The sequence below is a fragment of the Amborella trichopoda genome, chromosome 11 (genome assembly GCF_054954075.1).
Source record: "Amborella trichopoda isolate Santa Cruz 75 chromosome 11, AtrichopodaSantaCruz75HAP2 v2.0, whole genome shotgun sequence".
Classification (NCBI taxonomy): Eukaryota; Viridiplantae; Streptophyta; class Magnoliopsida; order Amborellales; family Amborellaceae; genus Amborella; species Amborella trichopoda.
Genome location: NC_142346.1, coordinates 2744675 through 2769059, shown reverse-complemented (window position 1 = coordinate 2769059; position 24385 = coordinate 2744675). Strand labels below are relative to the sequence as shown.

Sequence of the window (24385 nt, the reverse complement as noted above, 5' to 3'; positions counted from 1 at the left end):
TATGGTGTAGCCTCTCATGTGTTTAATTCTTGTGCTTTTCACTTTGCTCTCCATGTTGTACGGCCTGAGTGAGAGAGATGTTGTTGAAGAAAGAAAAAAAATATTTATTGTTTGACTACTCGGTCTGCGTAGTCGGGCTGAGTACTAGGGCTCAGCACCCTGGCCAGCCCGAGTTGGCTGGGTAGGGATATCAAAAAGATATAAAAATTCAAAAAAGTAAAAAATTATTTGTGATATAGTTTTCTATGTTTTCCATCATTTTTGCAAAGATTTGAAAATGTTTTGCCCATAAATACTTATTTTCATATTTTCCCATCTTTTTTAAATCTATTTTTGTACTACCTTTCTAACCTCATTTTGAAATGTTTTGCTTAATCTTCTTTTAAACATACATTTCATTTCTTTTTCTTTTTTTTTTTTTTTTTTGAAAAAACTTTAAAATGTTTTCACCTTTTTTTGTTGTTGCAGTACTCGGTACTACTGGAGCCGAGTTACTCGGACGCCACCCAAGTACTCGGCTCAGGCCTGGAACAAGTACTCAGCCGAGTCAACCTTTCTAACAGTTCTGATTTAAAAAACGATTGGGCATTACCGCTTAATATCATACCCTATAAATTCTATTGAGCTGTTTGAAAGTAGCAAGTTTCAACCATGCCATGCATTAAAAAGTTTTCCACATTTCGCACGCTCCAAATATGGCATAATTTGGACACTAAACCTAAAAGATTTGGGAAAATAACCTTTACCCCTTGGTGCTGAATTTCGCGATGGGGTTTATGTAGATCCTTGGTCAATTAGATGGCTAACAATTTAGAATTAGTGGACCACCAGACAACCCGTGTTTAGTCTTGCATGGCGTTCCCGGCACCCCATTACACCCTACCGTGTGGCCTATGGCCATTACAAACCTAACCAAAATCTTGTTTGAATTTTTGAACTTCTCCATTATAGTCAAGCCACTTACCTATCTCAGGTTCAATCAATGCCTCATCCACATCACTAGCCTACTTGCAAACACATGGCATTAATGCCTGAGGTATGGGTGGCGATGGGTAGGGTCGGGTCGAGTTCAGGTCGACTTGGACTTGGATCCGACCCGGTTCGGGGTCCAGGTCAGGACCAATTCTAGACTAAAAATAAATCATGTTTCTCCATTCTTTTTTATCAAGGATCATATCCTCAATAAGATTAAAAATCTTCATCTATTTCTCACTATATTTATCATTATCCTTTTGGGTCTAGAGCCTTCCACTTGAACCAAATCGCATTTCTTAACTGGTGTTGTATTAGTTCTACCTGCACATGGCCGGCCCACCGAAGTTTGTTTTTATTTCATGGGAAAATATCTTCATACCCCTTATTTTTAAGTTTCATATCTCAATAGGCCCAAAAATTCAAAAGATATCTTGTAGCATAGAAATCTTAACTTTTATTTCTTCTAACCTCCTAGACTAATTTTACCCACTTTATTCTTTTTCTTTTTACCCAAACAAATTGTTTCAAGATAGCTCTTTGTAAACTATATCCTTTCTCTCTCTTCACATGATATTTTCAATATTTCTCCCTCTTTCCACCGTGATTCTCCCCAACCCCTTCTCTCTCACTGTATTATCCCTCTCACTCTCACATCCTAATCTCTCTCTCTCTCTCTCCCCCCTCTCTCTCTCTCTCCATAGTGACTCTCCTTAATTCCTCTCTTTTTCTCTCTCACATCCTAATCTCTCTCTCTCCATAGTGACTCTCCCTAATTCTTCTCTCTTTTTCTCTCTCCACCATGACTCTCCCTAATTCACCTTAACTTTCCCAAACCTCATGTCTCTCTTTGTATTGCCCCATCTCTCTCTTTATCCGTCTCTTTCTTCATCCCGGCTCTCTGTCTTCATCCGTCTCTTTCTCCATCTGTATTACATGTATGCCAGGTAAGCATGCATGTAACGCCCGTCACATTGTTAAGAGAGATTTATATGAGTATTGGGATGGCTACTTCACAGTTGGAAAGTAGGGGTTTGGAGAGAGACGGACGGAGAGAGAGTTGGGATAATACAGAGAGACGGAAGGGGTTTGGAGAGAGTTACGGTGGAGGAGAGAAAAAAAGAAATTAAGACGTGAGAGTGAATGACGATATGGAGGGGATAGAGAAAGTGGGGAACACGATGAGAGAGAAAGAGTGGAATTGGGGAGATTCATGGAGGAAAAGGGCATGGAGAGAGAAAAATTAAGGAGAGTCATGATGGAGAGAGAAAAAAAGAGAGGAATTAGGGAGAGTCACTATAGAGAGAGAAAGAGATTAGGACGTGAGAGAGAAAAAGAGAGAAGAATTAGGGAGTCATTATGGAGAGAGAGATTAGGACGTAAGAGAGAGAGGGATAATACGGTGAGAGAGAGAGAGAAGGGGTTAGGGATAGTCATGGTGGAAAGAGAAAGAGAGAGAAATAAGGAGAATATCATGTAAAGAGAGAGAAAGGATGTGGTTTATAAAAAGTTATCTTTAAACAAATTGTTTGGGTTAAAAGAAAATGAATTAAATGCGTAAAATTAGTCTAGGGGGTTAGAAGATATAAAAGTTAAGAATTCTATGTCACAAGATATCTTTTGAATTCTTGGGTCTATTGAGATATGAAAGTTAAAAATAGAGGGTATGGAGATATTTTCGTTTATTTCATTGTATCGCCTATTAAAGTCACACCTAAGTTTCCCCATATGTATTTATTCTGAATTCTATCATTTATTGTCTTGCCCCTCATGCATCTCAACATCCTCCTCTCATCCAAGTTCATCCTATCATATGTGTTTCTTGCCAGCCCAACATTCCGTCCCATAAAGCATGGCTAGCCTTACAGCCGTCTGATAGAACTTCCCTTCAGTCTCAATGAAATGCAGCAATCACATAAAACTCTAGATGCACGTCCCCACTTTTCCCACCCAGCTCTAATTTTATGTGCAATATCTTATTCAATCTCTCTATTCTCCTAGATTATCGACACTATATCTACACATACATATGCACATTATATAGACAAATGTATCAAAATATTGTATAGTTATGTGTAGATGCATGCGGGTCTGGTATGGGTATAGTCAACCTAGATCTGACTCGGGTCTAGGGTTGGACCCGGACCTGACCTACTAAGTTCAAAACTTGGACCCTGACACAATCCCAAATCGAGTCAACCTACCAAATCGTCGGATGACCCAATTGGAAACCCTACTCTGAGGCTCCTAAAGTGCTTCATGGTGTAAAATTTATATGACATGCTTTTAGGTATACTTTCATGCATCATTTCTCGAATACTAACTGTTTTGGGGCTGTCTTAGGTAGGTATGAGTTTTGGGAACCAATTCCTCTAGTTTTTGCCCAACCTCAACCTTGCGCAGTCTCTTCAGTCTAAGCTTTTGGGATCTTATAACCTCAACAAACACACCTAAACAGGGTGTCATCATAAAATGAAAATCAACCATATTGTTCATAACCATGTTTGAACAATACTTTTTTATTTTTTTAAAAAAAATATTTGTTCACCTTTATACTTAGCTTTGGTTATCCGATTGGATAAAACGTAGGGATAATTGTACAAGTACAACCAACTAGCTCTCTCACATTAGTTATTTTTATCATTTTATTTTCAATTTTCATGTTTTTGGACTCTCTCACTAAAGAATTGGGTACAATTGGCCGATCCAAACCCGCAAAAGGCCGACTCACCCGGCAGGTCCAGTTTTTTAAACACTGTTTTAGGCCATAATTATTTATACAAAAGGGTTTAATGGTGATATATCCTGATTAACTTTGGAGATCAAAGGTTTAACTAGCTTGTCTTCCTTTTTAGCTGTTACAATTTACAAATGGGCCTCATGGATGTTTTCCAAACAAAATACCTAACTACAACCTTAGAAATTAAGGATTGTATAGACCACTTATCTTTGTTACACTTGCTACTAGCCATTAGATATCACGTCGGATGGCTTAGGATGTGTTACAAAGTTCAACAAAAAAAATTTGGAACTTTTGAATCTAGTAAATGACACAATCACAACTACTCAATTTGAAATCTGATGGCTAAGAGTGATTATGACATTTTTGTATAAAAGTAATCTCTTTCTATACTTTTCCTATAAACTAATGTAACAATACCAAGAAAAAGATTACATTCTTTTCATCAGGTAAAACATTAATACTCTTATTGTTGATATTCAAACATAGGAAATAGCAATCCCTTGCCAAGACTCGAATATTGGCCGTTAGGCCCAAATGGTAAGAACTATGACACTATTATTAAAGAAACAAAATTGCAGATAACGAAAATGGCAGTGGAAACGAGACTCTGGAATTTAGGAAGACTTGGATCAGACTCACAAACGCCATAACCTGTGTAATGGATAAAAACCTAAAGGAGTTGTAAATCGATGCTTTCCTCCTGCTTGTCCAAAAGTTGTTTTCTTTTTTATTGTGTCCTTTGATTTAAGCCCTGAGAAAGGATTAGTTTTAAGGAAGGGTATGGAGTTGAAAATAATCAGGGGGCTTCTCACTTCATATAAACCTTCCCTATCTCTCCAAGATATAGAGCTTGAGATTATGGGGTGCTGAGAAATCACTCCTTCTTTTACCTTCACAACAAAGGACTTCTTCTCTCCCACTTCTGTAAAGGAAAGGGTGCTTGGCTCAATTGAGATTTGAAGCATGGATGGAGCAGTCACATATGAATTTTAGGTTGAATTTGGATGCCCAACATTAGTAACTGTCCTAGTGAAGGACCCATTAATTAGATTTCCATCTTCTAGGCTTAGTGCCATGGACGGATAATTCAAGTCCCTTACACTCCCTTGGCCATTGTTAGTGCAGGTTTTAGTATTTTCTCTACTTATAAGCCTTATTAATGTCGAATTGTATCCTTGGTTGCAAAGGAAGTCGATGTAATCCTGTTCGTCAGCATCATAGACCAAACCAGGATCTTTTTCCCGAACTGGGTCGATGTGACCGGCACCATATCCAAATTCTGCATCTTCATTTCTCTTGGGATCCATTCTTGAAGCTACCAACAAATTAACACGAAAACAAGAAATTATAAGGCTTCTTAGTTGTAGAGCTAGTATTCAGGCTTGGGCCTGATCAGTTAACATGTTGACTATTGCAATACCATATCCCAAGTTCGAATCCTACCACTCAGCAATACAAAACAAAAGAGAAAATAAATAATATATGGTTATAGTAGTGCTTAATAGACGGACATTGAATCACAGAGCCTTTTACTTAAGAGAAATGTTCACCAATTCAGCATAGATTCTATTAGGCCCATGGTGTCAAAGACCCTACCAAACATTTTTAACACACATATGCAAACACATAACATGTACATGAACACATGCACATGCCCGCACACGTGCATGCGCACACACAAACAGAGAGAGAGAAAGAGAGAGAGAGAGGGAGAGGTATTATGTTGTACCTGTAGTCATCAGAGCAGATTTAATGGCTGAACCGGACCATGTGGGGTGAAAGGATTTGACATAGGCAGCAGCATCAGTAGCATGAGGGCAAGCAATGGAGGTCCCCGATTCAAAATTATAGTCCACAGGTCTATCGTCCTCGTGATAAACGGAAGGTGGGACTGGCGGTGCCCATGCACCTAATATGTCATTTCCAGGGGCAGCTATATCCGGCTGCCATGTCCCAACAATATTAACACACAATGTCCTAGTTTCGTTAGAAGTGTTTTTGAATAAGAAAAAAAGCCCCTTTGAAATTATTTCTGAATAAAAACTAATTTTCTGAAATGAAAGGCACTTGATGTCCTTGAATTTTATTTTATTTCATAATTTTTAATGTTGATTTCAAAAATATATGGTGGCTCCTAATGTGACAGTTATTAAAAATTGAAAAAAATGTAAAAAAATAAAAATGTAGGAATGATGTATCATTTTTTCTTATGCATAATTTATATGTTTTTTGTCAAAGATTGGTGATTGGATTTTGCTATAAGTCCTATTTTTTAGTGTTTTTACCTTTTATTTTGGATTTTTTAAAGGATGCGATTTGTATAAGGTTGCAACTTTAAACAATCAAGTTAGGTGTACTTCTAAACTTCGTCTTAGATACAATTTTGTATCGAGAATTGTTAGGATAACCCAAGAATCTATTTTTATATCTAATTATAGAATTTTAAACTCCAAAAATGGTTCAAATCAAGCAAATCGTTTGTTTTTTTTTTTTTTTCCACATCCATACATCTCCATGTCGAGATGATCAATTAGATGGTTTCCAAAATTAAAAAACAACATGTTTTTAATGGAATTTGATTTGCACATTAATTCTACAACTTAATACGTCAACTCTATACAGCCTTTTCTTGTTTTAAAATGCGCACAACTATAGATTTGTTTTTTCAAATCCGGTTTTCCTTTTTTAAGGGTATTTTGGCCCCTAAGGCTCTTTGTTGTTTTATTTTTCTTTCAATATGTTTTCCTTCTTTCCATTTTTTTTTATTTTTTTCATTTTAATGAAGCCCATGGCATAGGGTTAGTACCTTGGTCGAGACAATTTTAAAAAAACTGAAATTGATTATTTTATTCCAGTCTAACAAAGGGCCACCCAATTGTTTTTTAGGGAGTCAAGAGAGTTACATCTAGTGCAATCAAGATATCAAGTTTCTCTCTAATACAAATAATTAATCCAAACTTGAAGATTCAAAAGATGCATAAATGTCAATCTTTTGCTAGTAATGGTCATTTTATTTTGGAATGACGGGGCTGGCTTTGACCCAGCAGCCTGCTCACCCTTTTCAAGTGTGATCCCCTTCATAAGGTTTTGGATCTAAGATTAAACAGGTCAATTATCTCAACCAACATGATGCTGAATCAGGAGAAAAAGGTAAACTTTGAGTTTCAAAATGAAAGATTTTAATTCTATGGTTTTTGAGCCATCATTTCAATTCCTGAATATAGTTTGTTTCATAGTTTAAATTCTATCTTTTTGGCAAACTGATGACCATGGTAGTTAAGAGTACTTGCATGTGAAATTTTGACTTCAAAATGCATCTCTATAATGGAGTTTTTAACTAAGCCACATCGGCACAATAGATCAACTGTTTTCTGAAGTTTTTGATGGAGAACGCAATTGAAGAAGAATTTTTTGCCCTTTAAGAAAAGGGTGCGGTATGTATAGAGCCGAGGCTCTAAACAATCAAGAAATAGTTATAAAAAAGGAGAAATTATGAAGTAAAAATATTTTGTACTCCCGTGGGAGCATACTCTCGATTTACTCTCTCAAGTAAAACCTACTCTAAGAGAATTTACTGTCTCGAGAAAAACTTGATTCTCGATCTTCATATGCCTAAACAAAAAAAAATCCCAAGATCCAATTCCGGAGAATGAATGATCAGGTGATTGTTAGGTAGATTCCAAAATTTCATATATAAAAGCTCCTAGCTTTTCAAGCAGAGCGAGTACTGTATAGTGCTCCCGTAGGAGCATGGTATACACCCTCATGTAGATACAAGATGCAAGTACCCTGAGAATCAAGAAAGGGGCTGGGGTCGTTGTGTACCACCCCACACTCTAGTCACCTCATTGTAGTTTTCATTTTTATGGACAATACCCCTTTAACACTTTTAAAATACTAACTCCTAAATTATATAGAAAAAACGGGTAGGGGCCTGTCTTCCCCATTGAATTACCCAAAAAAAAAAAAGGTACTTTGAAAATCACTAGAGGAATGGCATTCTGCAAAAAAACTGGTAGGGCTTGTCTTCCCTACTAAATTATCCAAAAAAAAAAAAAAGTACCTTGAGAATATCGAGAGAAATGGCATTCGGTCCTCTTAAAGAAAAGGATGTGACCACCGGAGCTGCAGCATCCGTCCATGTGTCACTATATAATATGGTTGCAGTGGGATTGCTAACAAAAATAAAAGAAAAGAGAAAATTAGAAAAGGTGGAATTCATCCTCACCCTTTCAATCAGAACAAATGCAACAAGGAGTGTACAGTATGTTACATGTAGCAAAGAAGTAAACCAAATGCAACAAGAAGTGTACACTATGTTACATGTAGCTCGGAAGTAGTATCGCACTCTCTGCCATCCATTGTAAAAATTGATGGTTGAGAGGAACCATCGCGCATCCCATCAATTTGAAGATCGCTATTCCCAATCGCCCATTCTTAATGACTAATAGTCATTGAAGCAGCATGAGTTACATGTTTCCATGTTGTATGGTGCATTTATCATGCAAATTTGCAACGATTTACTTCTTGAAATGATGAACCTTGTATGTTCCTAGCCAGAGGACTCAATTGATATGATTGGAATCTAGAAGACGATTTATCATCATCATTATTATAGTTTTTCTTTCAATTAATTGGGTCGGCTACACGAATTCAAATCTTTCATTCTACTCTACTAAAGGTCGTACCCTCAGTGAGACTATAAATTGATTAAATTTTGAAAAACGAAAAAGATAAGCAAAGTCATATTCAATGGATATATGGTTTGATGGGTTAGAGTTGTGAAGTAGAAGACAATGGAGATAAAATAAATAACTAAAAAACTTAAAAATAAAGCAATGAAAAATAATAGTCTTTTAGGGTTTTAGGGTCTACAAGGGAGTCTACTCTAGAAAGATATTTTGACGAGACCCTAAGTAAATTCATCTCTTCTCTCCTTTTCGTTATTGAATTACATATTTATTGAAAAAAAACCTAAAACCTAAAACCTAAAGGATAGTGAAAGTAAGCTATAAATTGAGAGATCTGAATTGAACGGGGAAGAAAGAGAGAAAGTGACATGAGTGTAAGGCAATGAAGTATAGAGTATGTAATAGGGTGCAGAGTTAGTAAAGGGTGGTGGGAGATTGATCTGTGCGGAAGTTGTGTGTGAGAGAGAGAGACAAATGGTGTGTGAGAGAAAGAAAGACAACAAATGAAACTAAGGACACAGTTTCCAGGAGTCCATGTAGAAATGAGTCCCAATTTAAAAATCTATTTTTGAGATGGACTTTTGTATCTAATTTTTAAAGACGTATAATCTCCAGCATGGAGATCATGAATATGAAAAAATAAATAAATTTTAAAAATTAAAAATAACAGTTTTATAAAAAAACATGTAGACTCATTTGTTTTTAGATGGACTGCCCATCTACATGCATCTTTAAAATGGATGCTTTATACCTCGGGGGACACAAATGTAGAAATTCGTCCCAAGACTCATGAAACAATTTTCATGAAATTGATGATTACTCATTATAATGAGTGATATATTTGATGGGTTACCATGAGTTTATTATATGAAGTGAAATAAAGAAGAATCATGGCCCTGAGAATTCCTACAAAAGAGAGAGGGTTTAGTAACAGATAGTTACTCAGAGGATTGGATCTAGTCTAGAATTAGCTTGGCATCAGAGGGGGGAACTGCAACTGCGGGAATAGGGTAATGGTTCCTACGCCTCCGGCCGTAAAAACTGCAGCGGTGTCCAACACCATATCGCATAATACGATCTTCCCCTGCACTTTGTTTGCATCCAAGGTGTGTATTAGGTTTGGATCCACGAAATCTTGAAAACAGCAACTGCAAAGAGAATTTTGTCTTGGTGAGCAATTGAAGAAATGCATGTGAGATGCACCAAAATAGAGGATTTATAGATAGAAAAACAAACAGAGAGAGAGTGTGTGTTTTGATAAGACTTTTTTTTTTTTTTTTTGGATAATTCAGTGGGGATGCCCCTACCCGTTTTTTGAAATTGTTAGTGATTTTTGAAAATATTTTCCCCTGTAAAATATGCCCCTACCCCGTTTTTTGAAATTATTAAAATTTGTGGAAGCCGAAAATATAAGGGAAAATATGCTATCCTAGTACTTGGGTTTCTTATAATTTGCTAGCACCTTCCCAACCATCCATGACAAACGATAGGGGTGACATTGGGCCAAGTGCCCAGACCGGCTTTAAAAAACCTAGGGCTTGGGCCAAAAATGTGATCGAGTACTGGGCAAGCACGGCCCGAGGGTAGGGTCGGGCCGGGCATGGGCCATGGCCAGCCCAGTCTGCCCAAACTTAAAAAACTAGGGCTTGGGCCATAGAATGGGCCATGGCCAGCCAGGTTCAGCCCGACCTAGCCCTCTTTTTCTTTGTTTTTCCATTTGTTATTTCTTGATTTATTTGGCCATCCATGCCCAGCTATCATAGGGCTAGGGCGGGCCTGGGCCAAGGCCGCTTTTCCCTATTAGGTTGGGCCAGCTTGGGCAAGGACTGGCTTGGCCTAGACCCTGCCCGTTGCCACCCAAATCAACCTATGGTTAGAATTAAATTTTGGCAAAGTATAGAATCTTACTATTTACTTTTAGTACAAGGTGGACACATTAATCTTGAACATTGGATGTGAAATTGGGTGGCTACAATTGTTCCATTAACTAAGCTTAAACTTCAAAAGAAACTTTCTCAAACTTTGTGACACATCAAAGCTATCAAATTTCACATCGGATGGTTGTAAGTAATTGTGACCACCTATAATAGTCGCATTGTATATAATCCCTTGAATTTTATTGCAATTTTGAACTTCTACTGCCTATAGATTATAAAGAGAAAAAATAAAAAATAAAATTTTTGACCAAAAGTCCATCTCTCTATCTGTTTGTTTGCCACTGAGCCACTTAAAAAACACGCATTAATTATATTAGGTAAAACTTTATATATTATTGCAACCTTAAAATGTAGAATTAATGTTGCACCTAAGAAATCAATAAAAAAAATGTTTTTTTAATGTTAAAAACTCATGTAATTAATTATCTCGACATCGAAATACATGAATATCAAATAAATAAATAAATAAATAAATGATTTTCTCATAAATAGTACACTTGCAACACATTATCTAAACCATCCATTTTCAAGGTATTCATATGTTTATAGATCTACTTGATTTGACTATTTTTGAAGTTTAAAATTTTATAATTAGAGTTGAAAATAGATTTTCAGGCAATTCTAAGAATTTTTTACACCAAAAAATACATCTTATGACAAAATTTTGAGGGGCATTTTAATTGGATCGATTGCAACCTTATGCAAACCACACCCGGTATGTTATCTCAGAAGAGATCCAAAAACTATAGAACTGATAGCTAGGCTGATCTCTTCGCAAAGGAATGCCAAAGCATCGGTATCAAGGATGTAGAGTTTCTCATCCTTGTGAACATCTAGGATTCTGATAGGGAATCTCTTTATAGGGAAAGGAAAAGAACATGCGTTTGTGGTTTCCTTAGCTTTGCTCTAATGGAAGACAAGTAAAATAAATTAGGAAAGTTGATGCATATAAAGTATATCTTACAATAAACACCAAGCCGTTTCCAAGAACCACTTGAGTGGCGAATCGTCGGTCGATCGTGCTCGCGGCTACGCTTAAGGACCATGGAGCAACGCTGCTCACAAATGTTGAAAAGGCGAAACATTTCCCCCTGAGGTCGAGGTCAAAATTCCCTTCCTCATGGCATGAAATGATCCGATGGCAACCGCATCTTTCGGTAGGGAACGCATTGCTAATAGAAATTGAAATAATATCAACTCCATCTGCAATTGCATCATCAAATGCTTTTCAAATGTCACTTGTAGGGCACCCAAACATCCATGACCATGACCAGCAGACTTTGTACACAGCAATCCTCGCACCAGGTGCACCACCACGAGCGGTGCCTTGAGCTAACCCATAATAAGAAGCATTCTCTACAATACGGCCGGCTGCAACTGAAGTAGTGTGGGTGCCATGGCCAAAGCTGTCTTTAGCAGATTTGTAGTCCTGAGGCTCATACCATTGGTACGCATTGTAATATCGTGCTCCAATTATTTTACTGCAGTTGCATAAATGGTGCACATAAGAGTACTCAACAATTGTTCACCTCTCTATTCCATTTTTCGGTAATTTTGTCAATGTACATCAAACACAATCTTAGGGCGTGTTTAATTGGTGAAACTTTTTGCGAGTAGGAGACCCAAGTTCTGCAAAATGTTCCTTTCGTGTTTGTTGCATAAGCGTAGAAGCCATAACATGGAAGTGCAGCATTCACGCTCAGTGTCAAGAGGTCCCGTTTTTGGAAGGGCCAACTTCCATGCTAAAGCATGGAAGCCGCCTCTTCCATGAGACCCCTTTGCCCACATCAAACATGCCCTTAGTAAATCAAACAATCTGTTCCTCTCATAAACACATATGTGTATGTTTGCAATCACATATGCATAAGCTAAGCAACGCTATATTTCAAGTTCAATGCTTACCACTCAACTACCAAGAAAAAATAAAAATAAAAAATAATGAAGCATGATTCTCATTGAAGAAAGAAGTATCGCTAAGGAGTGAAATGCACATTACTTGGTGCAGGTGAAGTTGTCCATTGGCTGGCAGATCCCTTTGAATCTTTGGGGCGGAGGGGCGAAACCTTCATCGCTGAAGCTCTTTGATTCTGGCCAGATTCCTGTCCAAAAACGAGCAACACTGTTTTAAGTGGCATAACCAATAAAGGAAAATTTTGTGAAATGACAAGGAAATTAATCTTATGGAACTTAAAAGCCAGGAAATATTTCTAAAGCCGTTTTTTTAAGGAAGCACCTATATTATGCTCCGTCATTCTATTCCCTCGGGAGGATTTTTTCTATTCCCTCGGCTGGATGACAGATTTTTTCAGTTGAAATTTGAAATTTGAGTTTTCAAACACTTAGATCTCACCCTCTAAAAGTTGGACGGTTTCTATTCAATTTTGAAATATTATCTTTTCCAACAGGGTGCAATTACGAAAGTTTTTTCATTGAGATTAATTTATGTGTTAAAGAGGTCATATCCCCAAAATTTGGGGTCCTAAAACTAGGCCTAGGTGGAGTTTTACTTGAGGGAATAAATACGCAGTATACTCTCGTGAGAATAAAATGTTTTTGGCCTTAGCCCAACTGCCCATATTTAACTAGGGCCAATTCAATTATTAAAATTGTATTTTGTATCTGAATTTTAATTTTTTTCTACAAATTCAAATCACTTGAAATTTTGAGTGTATATTCTTTAAAAATAGGAGAATCCAATAAAAATATCCAAAATAAATTGACCACAATAACCCAAAAATTTTAGGGGTATTTTGGTCAATTTATATTATAAAAATTATTTCTTTGATATTTTTATTAGGTGCGTCTTCATGAGAAGAATGGATGACTAAAATTTTATGCGATTTGAATTTGTAGAAAAATAAATCAAATTAGAGCCCACATCAAAAATTTCACTATAAGAGGTTGTTTAGATACCCAAATATCACCTAGACATCAAGATGTATTGGACATGAGAAAAATATAAATTTCAAGTTTTAGAAATAGTGCATATGTAATGCATTTTTCTACCATGAATTTTCAAGATTTCATAGATTTGCTCGATTTACACAATTTTTTAAGCTTTAAATTGTATAGTTAAATATGAAAATATATTTTAAGGCTATCACAAAGATTTCCAATATTGAAACCATATTTCTCGACCTTATTTGAAGGTGGACTCTACTTTGATTGTTTAGAGCCTCGGCTCTATACAAACCGCACCCATATATATATATATATATATATATATATATATATATATATATATATATATATATATATATATATATATATATATATATATATATATATATATATATATATATATATATATATATATATATATATATATATATAATTGTTTTAGGTACAATTGTATTTGATTTTTTTATGTTTATTTGAAATAATATAGTTTGATCTTTTTTATCAGCCTGTATAATATTAGGACAAAGAGTATTCATCACCTTATAATAAATTCTGTATACTATTGCTAAACTTTGAGAACCATGTGTCATATTAAATCCATGAGTTTTCAAATTTATAGATAATATATCTAATATGTTTGGGTCTGTTAGAGAAACAGAAAAATTTGGAAAGCAATTAAAATATATCGGTCCACTACATAGGCTGGATTCTACCATGCCTAGGAGTGAATCTGAGAAGTTATTGTGTCTTGTATCTCTTAGGCATACAAGCACGGAGGTGTTTAACCCTAGTCGGGTTAAAGGTTTAATAGCTATTTGGATTAACCCAATGTGTAAATATTTATAATTATTCTCTTTATGTTTTTCAATAATTTTTCTTGATAATAATTGAAAATCTTCTTGGTTTTGTGTTACAGATAGACTTTTTTCTACTGTTTTTATAGCATAACCTAATTTGAATTTAAATTATCCTTTGTGATAAATATATTTTATTGGTACCTTAGGAATATTCCAATTTTGGATATGATTTTCAATATCATTTATAATAATCTCTTCTTTATTTTTAACTCTTAATGTCTGAGATTGAGTTGCAGTATTACCTTTAAAATTCCTAATTAAATTTGTCATCTGTAGGTTGCGGATAATGACAATCTGGACGACCAAGGGTCCAGCGTGTTCCCCTAAGCGGCTCTTCCTGGCCTTGGCGGGTACTTTGCCTAGACTTTTCCTTTCGTCTCTTGTCTTAACTCTCGGACCAACTTTCTTAGATGTAAATTTAACTAGGTTTCTACAATAATATTGTAACTTTTACTCGTAACAGTTTACTGTTGGCTCTGATACCAAAACGCGCCCAGATCTACAGTGATTTTGAACCAACTATTTTATAACAAGTAAGCAAATAGCATACCATTATATTTGATTAATTCTTGTAATATACGAATATAATTAAGGCAAAATAAGATTATTATAATAAAAGGGATAACTGAAATGTCAATAACAAACCACGATGTGTGTGTGTGATCATCTATTTTAATACTGAAGACAAGTTTAAACTGCATTAGATCATTAGATCTTATATGTATCACAGATTACAACCATAAACAAACTGTTACAAACTATAATCAAACCAACTGAAACATAATCAAACTGACTGAAACAAACAAACTGTAAAGTATATGAAACAAATCTTACAGTGAAAACATAAACAAACACTTACAGCTTACAGATACAATAACTGGAGAATAACTTCCAGTTGTGAGGACAGTATGATGGGAGTGTATGGAAGTTACAGTCACACATTTTTAAACAAAGAAAACTAAGATAGGAAACTGAGATAAGAAGATAAGAGAGAACCTGGTTTTGATGTATCAAAAAGATAGGAAAAACCTGGATAGCATGAGACAGGTTCTGGCTGTGAGGTCAGGACAGCAGTTGTGGTCTTGCGTAGAGAGCAAAGAGATGAGAGAACAGAGGGATGAAGAGAGCAGAGGGATGAAGAGAGCAGAGCAGAGTGTGAGAAGGAAGAAGCTCTGAGACCTACCGAGAATGAGGAAGGGTGCTCCCTTTTATAGGCGAAGGCTGAGGTTGCTTAGCCAGGAAGGAAAGAAGTGAAGCGACTTGATGTGATCAAAAGGGGGAAGAAGGGACATAAAGCAAATGGGAAAAGACAAAAAGAAAAAGAAATATGCTTAAAGAGGCATCTTAAACAGTAATTTTTTGTCGTCTTATGTCGGCAGCACAATGCCTAGTTTGTCGTATGTGTCGGTAGCTTTTGTCGTATGTGTCGGCAGCTACGGTGAAGGGCATCTTGATATAGTGGCTTGAGGTGACATGTGGTACGAAAAGCATCCTGGTACAATATATGCGGTGACATATATGAAGTGACATGGTACTGTGTAGCATCTTTATGGTCTTTGGCTGAATTCATTGGGGTCTTCTTCTTCTGGGTCTGTTTCTTCTTCTTCTGGGTCTGCTTCTTCAAGTGGGAAATATTTATTGGTGTGCAATGGTGAGGATTGTACGGTTTCATCTGATGAGACCGGTTTTCTTCCTGCTTCTGTAAAGATATCCTTCATTTGTTGTTTTAAGGTTTCTTTGGAAGCATTTGGGTTTGATTGGAGCATATTTCGTAAATATGTGGGAAAGTCAAATGAAGTATTGGTTGTATTATGTTCACTTGGACTTGGGTTATATATGGGTTTTTGTGGAGGTATTCTTTTGGGAACTATGGTTGTGGGATCCATATTAAAGATGTCCCGCCATTTAACTCAGATGGTTTTGTCTAGTCTTGGAATATAGGTATGGTCGGCTGTATTATTAACAGAGATTGAGTATTCCCATTCATAATCCATGGGAGTTGGTATAGTGCAACAAAGTATAGGTGATTGTCTGTATTATTATCACTATTATTGAATCTCACAAATTGTTCCTGCACTTTTTGGAAAGCAGGAGGTAAAATTGTAGTAGTTGATCCCCAAACTAAAAACCAATTTTTAAACCAGTTAGGGAATCGTTCGAAAATAGGTAATCGGAACTGAATATACCAACTATGGATATTGTTTGGATTTTGATAATAAAACATTTTATGTCATGCTTCTATGTATTCGGCATACTTATAATATTTATATGAAAAATCAGGATTATGTAATTTCTTCCCTTGAGCAAGAATGCAACCCCACTCATCATAAGAGAGTAATTTCTTAATCTGGATTTTGGAGTATGCAATTACTCTAGTATTTTGTTGGTAGTAATGGACAACAGATATGGATCCTATTTCCATGAGGATTGCTTCATAATATTCTCTAGTTTTGACTCCATTGGTTGGATTCAAATGGTTTATCAGGTATAATGGAGCAATTCACGGGTAAGAAAATCAGGAAGAGAATTAGAAGACCCGGGAAGATGTTCAATAGTGAAATCAAATACAATTGTACCCAAAACAATTACTTGGTCCGATATATATATATATATATATATATATATATATATATATATATATATATATATATATATATATATATATATATATATATATATATATATATATATATATATATATATATATATATATATATATATATATATATACCACAAAGTTATTAAATCCACCATTCATAACTCATTCTATCATGGGTGCGGTTTGTATAGAGCCTGGGCTCTAAATAATCAAATTAGAGCCTACGTTCAAATAGTATCGAAAAATGTGGTTTCAATAGTGAAAATCTTTGTGATACCTTTAAAATATATTTTTATATTTATTTATAAAGTTTAAAGCTTCAAAAATAGTGTAGATCGACAAATCTATGAAAACTTGAAAATCTTGAAAATTGACGGTCCAACAATGCATTATAAAATACACTATTTTCAAAACTTAAAATCCATTTTTTTTCTCATGTCCATGCTGCTTGATGTCGAGATGATCAATTTGAAGATATTTGGGCATCAAAACAACATTTTCTAATGAAATTTTTAGAGTAGGCTCAAATTTAATTGTTTAGAGCCTCGGCTCTATATAAACTTTTCCCTTTTATCATTAACCTTCGTAATTTCAAGAGTTATATATATATATAGAAAATTCGGCCCAGTGCCTATAGGAAAAAATGAACAGTGATTTCGTCTACCATCATCACCGTCCAAAATTCATCGTACGGTCATGATTGTCTTGTAGTGTTTTATTTTTCTTTTTTTTTCTACAAATCAGAATGATCTGAAATTTTGAGTGTGTGTATATCTTAGTGAGACGCACCTAATAAAAATATAAAAAATAATTCGTAAAAAACATTGACCAAAATACCCCTAAAACTTTTCGATAGTATTTTGGTCAATGTTTTTTATGTAAAATATTTTTTTGATATTTTTCGTAGATTGGCCTATTTTTTATGAACACACACTTCAAATTTCAAGTCATTTTGATTTGTAAAATAAAAAATAAAAAATACAACACTACCGGACAATCGTGACCGTACGATGAACTTTGAACGGTGATGAGGATAGGTGAAATCACTGTTCATTTTTTTCTATAAGCGGTTTGTAGTATCTTTATATATATATATATATATAGGAAACAGGTTGGATGAGCCCACTAGCTCGTAGAATAGTATAAGCCCAACGGCCCAGATTGAATCTGAGCCGATCAGACGAACACGAATGCCTGGTAGTGTTTGAATTTTAATTTTTATTTAAAAATTCAAATTAATTGAAATTTTAAGCATTCGTTATTCTCATCAAGGTGTACCTAATAAAAATATAAAAAAATAATTATTCGTAAAAAACAAAATGACCAAAATATCCCTAAAACGTTTTAGGGGTATTTTTATCATTTTATTTCATGTAAAATATTTTTTTGATATTTTTCAAAGATTCATCTATTTTTTATATGTACACACACTCCAAATTTCAAGTTATTTAGATTTTTAGAAAAAAAAAATTAAAATTCATAGTATATCAGACATCCGTAATCGTCAGATCGGCCGAGATTCAATATGGCTCGTTGGGCTCATTTGTTCCTGTGAGCTAATGGGTTCACCCAAACTTTTTCCATATATATATATATATATATATATATATATATATTAAAATTTATAGACAATCATATTTTACAAAATCATTATAAAGCCCAAAAGATCATATTTACAGCCTTCAGGATTTAGACTATCATTTCATAAAAGTATACCCTCAAAAAAACTGCTCAAGATTCCCAAATTACCCCCTTTCAAGGTTAACAACCCAAACAATAGGGCCATTTTACTGACTTAGATCCGCTCTGTAGCATAAGAAAAATTATGATATATACCCTAGTTGTTTCGGTCAGTAACACAAAACTACCAAATAGCACAAATATCACTGCTTGTTTACCCTTGTTTTCTTTTCCCAACCCTATAACATGGGGTATTATTAGAATTTGGTTTACGTACTTAAGTGGGTGAATGCCCTACTCAAGATTCCCAGACCAAAGGGTGATATTTTCCCTTACGATTACATGGACAAGAGTGGGGCAAAAGGGGCAAAAACAAATAATATAACTTTGAGGGCACACCAACCTGTATCGACCATCCCAATAATTACATCACTTTCACATTTTTCAGGGTCATGGTTACTTTGAGATTGAGGGAAGCCCATAAAATTCCATGACCTTGTCGTTTGAAGCTGTACCATGGTCTCAGGGAAGACCGCGGCCACACCATCCATTTCTAAAGTAATAAACCACAATCAATATCTCTCTCTCTCTCTTATAGGGACTTCTCTTCCATCTCTCTTCTTCTCTCTCTCCCTCTCTCTCACAGAAACTTCTCTTTCATCTCTTTATCACACATATACACTTCTCTTTCATCTCTTTATCACACACATACACTTCTCTTTCATCTCTTTATCACACACATACACTTCTCTTTCATCTCTTTATCACACACATACACTTCTCTTTCATCTCTTTATCACACATACACTTCTCTTTCATCTCTTTATCACACACATACACTGCTCTTTCATCTCTTTATCACACACATACACTTCTCTTTCATCTCTTTATCACACACATACACTTCTCTTTCATCTCTTTATCACACACATACACTTCTCTTTCATCTCTTTATCACACACATACACTTTACTTTCATATATCTCTCTCTATCTCTATCTCTCACCTGATAAGATTTGGTCCTCCTCTTCAGAGAGCCTAGCTGCAAAGCCGTTAAAACTTCTTCCATAACTGTGAAACAAAGCCTTATTGGCTGCATCCTTACTGCAAGGAACCATTCAAATCATATACATTTTAGTAGAACTTAAAACTTACACATGGAGAGAGAGAGAGAGAGAGAGAGATTTATAACCTTGCTAGCACACTCTCTAGCATGCCATGGTGGAACGTTGAAAGGGACAATTCTTGTCCCACAGGTCGCTCCCCCATATACGCAATGTAAACCTGCATACGAAGGGCAGGAAAAGAAGAATAAATGAAAATTTCAAAAGGAATTCATACTTTTTTATATTACTATTCATTATCTCAAGTCCTTGAAAACTCTGTCACCTAGGCCGAGACACTTATAAAAAAGAATAACATGCATCATTTCTTCCAACGTTTCTAACAAGATCGAAGATTGTGGTGCCTATACCCCCACGTGATTGTTTATAAAGAGATTATTTAGCTTTTATACAAAGAGATCACAATCATTTTGGACCCTTAAATTTCAAAATCGGTAGTTATAAGAGTATCATTGAATTAGACACAAAGTTAAAATAATAATAATAATAATAATTTCTTGGATTTGTGACTACCCCTAAGCAATCCAATTTGGCATCTAATGAGTAGGAATGATTGTGAACTTTATGCACAAAAGATAAATGATCTATTTATAGACAATCCCTTAAAATTATAAAATTTAAATATAAGTCAATTTAGATAAGAAGATGCTTCTTATTTCCAATTTTCTTGATTTAAACACTTCCAGGCCCAGTCAGCCCCGCCTTATAAAACTATTGTGTGGCCCACGAAATGTGGCTTGAGGGCCGGGACTGGCTGGGCCAAGGCCAGCCCTCTCCTTCTTTCTTTTTTCTTTATTTATTTATTTATTTATTTTTCTTTTATCTATCCCGGTTAGACCACCCTCATAGTCCAAGGCTAAGTTTGCACCAAGTCTTTTTGGTTCAAGCAGACCTGAACTGGCCCTATGGGGAACAGGGGTGGCTTGGCTCGTTGCCAGCCCCACCTATAATCTTATCACATTTATCAAACATAGTTTGACGCTTACTCTCCTAGGCAAAAGAGCTACTTTAGAAAGATTTTTTCAATCAAAATTGTTGGGATTCTCTTTAAGATCCAGATGAGTTTTTTCGAAATAAAATGAATTTTGAGGTCCTACATGGTTGATTTAATTCCACAGAAATCAAATAATCTGTATCCAATCCTAGAATATATATGTTCAAGTACTTAGAGTATGATTTTTTTTTTTTTTTTTTTAACATTCTTGCTAGTTTGAAGAAGTTTGTGTCCTCAAAATTTAGGGTCGCAAAAATACTCCCAAATAGGACTTTACCCAACAGAATGAATGGATGGGGTGCTTCCTCAAGAGCATATAATCTGTTGAGTATGATTATTTTATGCGAAAAAATAAGCGTCCATTAGGTTTTTTCTGTTGACCTAGAACTAGAAAATATGTGAGAGAGAGACATGTATTACCGGTTTTCCGATATAAAAAAGCGGATTAGCATAGCCCTTGATAGAGAAGAATGTAAAAAAAAACGCAAAGATGAGTCTGAATAGGGCCATTGTTAGTAAGAATTTGTTACCGATAACCCAAGAAGTGCCCATCTTAATATATACGTAGATTATTTTTAATGGTACAAGCCATTACAAAGAAATTAGGAAACAAATTCGATGAAAATTGCTTTGGACTTTTAAGTGGTGTGTGGTCATCGCAAACCCTTCCCTTGTCACACAAGATCATGTACATTATTGGCAAGTGTGAAACAAACAAATATTACAACAAATCGAGTGTGATAAATACAAAAAATAATACATACACACATACGCCACAAGAACATAAAAATTGCTGATATTCACCCTAAAGGGCTAGGTCTCCCGTCTTATCAGGTCAAAATTAATTATCAATAAAGATTTTAAGGTACATGCGTTTCTCTATCAGTAAAACCCTCGTCTTCTTTTTTAGACCTGCTCTCCCAAACAAACATATTCGAAAACACCCCCTCTTTCCTATTAATATACTACTATTAAAAAGAGAATATTGAAAAAAAATTAGACTTTGACTTTTTGAAAGAAAATTGTACTCCGGCTCATAATTATGGTGGCTCTTTCATTGTATATATAATGGTGATACAATGGTACAATATACATTTCTCTATCTTGTTACATGCAACATACAATTTCTTTATCTTGCTACATTCTCTCATAAATCTATTATAGCCTTTCTAAAGACTAAGATTTTCTAATTATATTTCTATTACTCCTCTCAAACTCAACTAGGGAGGCATCTGAAGTCTGAGTTTGAAGTAATGATCTCGAAAAACATTTTGTGGTGAAGGCTTGGTGAAGATATCTGATACTTGATTATGAAAGGAAACAAACCGAGTAATAAGTAATCCTAGAAGCACACATACATACGGACACAAGAGTGTTCAATCTTTAATGAAAGATTAACTCTGAAGTTCATGGTAGGGGATGCAAACAGCATTCGTTCACATATTAGCACCACGTTGTGTGAGACACAACTATTCACAGGAAACAAAAATAAATAAAATGCAATCTCACTTTTTACACACCGCCACCAGTAGTAGGATTTTGTAAAATGGAAAAAAAGTAATAATAATTTTTAGCTCATAAGTTATGCTCTCATAGAAGCAAAGTGTATGTCTACTCCCTCAATTATTATTTGGGAGTATTTTTTTAAACTAAAATTTTTAGAACCACCTAAGAACTAGATAATTTTTCTGGAAAGGAGAATATTGAATTTTAAATTTCCCAATGCAGATATCTTACCCTTTAAAAATTGGAAAGTTTTTATTCAATCTCGATACATTCAAGTGCATAGAGGAGTGCAATTAAAAAATTCTTTTTATTAAAATAAATATAGAGTTAAAACTACATATCCAAAATTTGGTCTTGAAAGTGACCTCATAGTTTTTACCACAGGGAGTAAACAGACAAGATATTAGGATATGTTTTTTTTATATTTTTTATCATTTTGGCAAAGATTGGAAATTTTTTGGCTATAAATACTTTTTTTTTACATTTTCCCATCTTTTTGTATTATTTCAAAAATACCCCCAGTCACATAAATAAAAAAAATTACTAGTTTTTTAACATACTTTTTTCATTATTTTATAATTTTTAACCTTTTTTTTACTACTACATTACTCAGCACTAATCGAGCCGAGTTACCCAGACTCGGCCCAAGTACTCGACTAGGTCAAGGACCAATTACGAGGTCCGAGTTACACTTTCTAACACTGGTTTAATGACGTCCAAACGGGACCTAGAGTTGTGTTCGGGTCCATGTCACTAAGACTGAAACGTTTGAATTCTGACATAGCATTCTGAAAATTTAAAACAAGGGAGAAATACCCAAACATTAATTTTAAATAATCAGAAAAACAAAATATGAAATATAAAGAAGAGTACTTGAAGTAATACATCATATGCATGGGAATTCGCTTATAATGGGCTGCCGCGAGAGCATTGTACACATTTATTTTCTCCGGTAAAAGACCTAGCTGGGAGTATTTTGATCTAAACCTTTGCAATCCACTTTAGAATCACCTGATGATTATGAAAAAATTGCATTTTGAGTATCTAAATACTTACATCTGTCCATCTCAAAATTTGACGGTCTGTATTCGTTTAGTTCAAACATGTATTTTTTTCAGACACAAATAGAATACTTATGACTGATCTGTTTTGCTTTTTCACCTTTTAAGGTTTTTCTCTAGGTAGATGAGGTTAAATCCCTAAATTGTAGGGTCTCTAAATGTACAGCTTTTACCTAAGGGACCCTCAGAAGCACTAAATCTTTTCAACAAGGGATGTGATGGCCATAATGGGGTTTTGGGGTAACTCACCACACCAAACTGCTTCCCTTAGTATAAAGAAAACATGCATTTTCTACAGTTTGGCCCATTTCCCCTAGAAGTATCAATTATAATAAGATAGGGTTACTTTCTTTTTGGGTAATTCAGTGGGGAAGATAGGCCCCTACCCATTTTTTAAATAGATTCGGAGTTAGCTTTTTAAAAAAAAAAATATTAATGGGGTGGTGTTAGTGGTGAGAATGAAAACCACAATGCTACCACCACGGCCCTAGCCCCTTTTCCAAAAAGAACGATTACATATCATCCCCAAACCACACACCTAATTATGTAGACTTAAAAGTAAAGAAAACAGTTTCACCACTTATTCTCAAACCAAACATGCCCTGAGTTGTCTATGGCAGCTTAAGAGCCAAGTTCAGCCCATCAATCTGGATCGGGAATCAGTCCCTACCAATCCAATTCTTTATTGGAACCATGAATCGTTTTGGCTTGGCTACGCTCACGTTTTTCTGTTAGGAAATTGTACAACTCTTAATCACTTAATCACCCAGTTCTCACATATTATTTTATTGTTTTTATTTTTATTTTTCTATTTTATATTTTTTGGAGGGATTATCAAATTGAAGAATTGGTACAATTTGTCGATCCCTATTGGCAATTCACTGAACCAGACCAAATTTCCAAAAGGCCGACTCACCTGGCCGATCCAATAGTTGAAACACTGTTTTAGACCATTATTCAATAGGGTTTGATGGAGATAGCTCCAAATTAACTTTGGAGATCCAAGGTTTAACTAACTTGTCCTCCTTTTTGGCGGTTAAGATTTACAAGTGGACTTCATGGCTATTTTCCGAATAGTGAAACCTAACTACAGCCTTATAAATTTGGCATTGTATATTATGAGACCATTTATCTTTGTTACAAGTACGTCACAATTGCTACTAGCCATTAGAAATCAAATTTGATGGCTTAGGGTGTGTCACAAAAGTTCAATGAATGTTTTTTTGAACTGACCCAATTTGAAATTTGACGGACAAAAGTGATTGTGACATTCTTGTATTAATAGGAAATAGATTTTTTGTATACTTTTCCTATAAATTT

General features: G+C 35.0%; 1 pseudogene; it reads right to left on the bottom strand.

Moving 5' to 3' along the window:
* Positions 1 to 4350: 4350 nt before the first annotated feature.
* LOC105421212 (cucumisin-like) lies at positions 4351 to 23373 on the bottom strand (annotated as a pseudogene).
* Between the last annotated feature and the right edge of the window lie 1012 nt (positions 23374 to 24385).